General features: G+C 38.6%; 1 long non-coding RNA gene across 1 annotated transcript; it reads left to right on the top strand.

Moving 5' to 3' along the window:
- The first annotated feature begins 1,062 nt into the window (after positions 1-1,062).
- On the top strand, positions 1,063-1,664 carry LOC126713682 (uncharacterized). The gene is made up of 2 exons (XR_007651397.1): positions 1,063-1,139; positions 1,238-1,664. It is a non-coding gene; the product is annotated as an uncharacterized LOC126713682 (long non-coding RNA).
- The last annotated feature ends 281 nt before the right edge of the window (positions 1,665-1,945 follow it).

The following is a 1,945-nucleotide window of genomic DNA, read 5'->3' as shown; positions in this document are numbered from 1 at the left end:
CTGATTTCCGTTTTAGTCCCTAAGTTTTTTTTTTTACCGCTTTTAGTCCCTCTCCTGAAAAACGCTTCCATTTTAGTCCCTGCCGTTACATCAGAAACGGATATTGCAAACGTGGCAAACGGCAAAGTTAAATAATAATAAACTAATGTCCACGTGGCCTAAATTAATAATAAAAAATATTTTTTAATGCCACATCAGCATCTAAATTAAAAAAATTAATTTATTAATTTTAACTAAATAAAAAAAATTAAAAACAGAATTAAAAACTAAAAATCTTATGAATTGAGATCTAAGTGTGCTTTGAACAAGAACAACAAGAACACAAACCCAGATCCAAGAACATAAACCCAGAAATTATTTAAAAAAAAAAAAAAAACTAACCAAAGCCAGAAATCAGAGAAAGCCAAAGCAATGAATGGAAACTCAAACTCAAAACCAAAAGCTAAAATTTAAACGAACCAAAACAAAAAGTACAAACGACGACGCTTTTTCAAAAAGGAAATTTCAAATCCTCATTCAATGTCTCTTTCTCTCTCTCTCACTCACGCACTCACTCACTCACTGTTTGTTTCCTTCTGCAATACGCAGCTCAAAAAGAAGACAATAATAATGATGGAGACTTTGAAGACGAATCTCCTCCACTAGATTCTGCGAGAAGCTCTTTCTCTCTTGCTCTCAAAGGTACACTTTTCACTGAGCTCTTACTTTCATGATTGTATTCGAAAATAGTATTAAACTTGTTCAGCTATACTTTTTGTTTGTTTCTTTGTTCTATATAGAATGCCAGGATCGGAGATCCATATCTGAAGCGCTATCGAAGAAGCTAGATAGAAGAAGACCAGCTTCGTTGGATCTAAACAATGCTACAACCGCCGCCGCCGCGTCATCGCCGCGATTGGTATCGATGAAAAAGGCCTCGGCGATTTCGTCTCGGAAATCCGGCGGTACGTTTCCGAGTCCCGGTACGCCGAATTATCGGCACGCGAGTGTAGGGATGCAAAAAGGTTGGAGCTCAGAGCGAGTACCATCGCACTCGAACGGTGGTGGTGGTGGTGGCGGCGGTAATAATGATGGAGACTTTGAAGACGAATCTCCTCCACTAGATTCTGCGAGAAGCTCTTTCTCTCTTGCTCTCAAAGGTACAGTTTTCACTGAGCTCTTACTTTCATGATTGTATTCGAAAATAGTATTAAACTTGTTCAGCTGTACTTTTTGTTTGTTTCTTTGTTCTATATAGAATGCCAGGATCGGAGATCCATATCTGAAGCGCTATCGAAGAAGCTAGATAGAAGAAGACTAGCTTCGTTGGATCTAAACAATGCTACAACCGCCGCCGCCGCGTCATCGCCGCGATTGGCATCGATGAAAAAGGCCTCGACGATTTCGTCTCGGAAATCCGGCGGTACGTTTCCGAGTCCCGGTACGCCGAATTATCGGCACGCGAGTGTAGGGATGCAAAAAGGTTGGAGCTCAGAGCGAGTACCATCGCACTCGAACGGTGGTGGTGGTGGTGGCGGTGGTAACCGTAGACAACTAGCTACTAGTACTTCGTTGTTTTGGTTCGTTTTGAGTTTGAGTTTCCATTCTTTGCTTTGGCTTTCTCTGATTTCTGGCTTTGGTTTTTATTTTTTTTATTTTTTAAATAATTTCTGGGTTTGTGTTCTTGGTTCTGGGTTTGTGTTCTTGTTGTTCTTGGTTCTGGGTCAAGGCACACTTAGATCTCAATTCATAAGATTTTTAGTTTTTAATTCTGTTTTTAATTTTTTTTATTTAGTTAAAATTAATAAATTAATTTTTTTAATTTAGATACTGACGTGGCATTAAAAAATATTTTTTATTATTAATTTAGGCCACGTGGACATTAGTTTATTATTATTTAACTTTGCCGTTTGCCACGTCTGCAATATCTGTTTCTGATGTAACGGTAGGGACTAAAATGGAACCG

Source organism: Quercus robur, chromosome 2 (assembly GCF_932294415.1).
Source record: "Quercus robur chromosome 2, dhQueRobu3.1, whole genome shotgun sequence".
Lineage (NCBI taxonomy): Eukaryota > Viridiplantae > Streptophyta > Magnoliopsida > Fagales > Fagaceae > Quercus > Quercus robur.
Note: the sequence above shows the minus strand (reverse complement) of the source record. Positions and strands in the feature narration are given on the sequence as shown.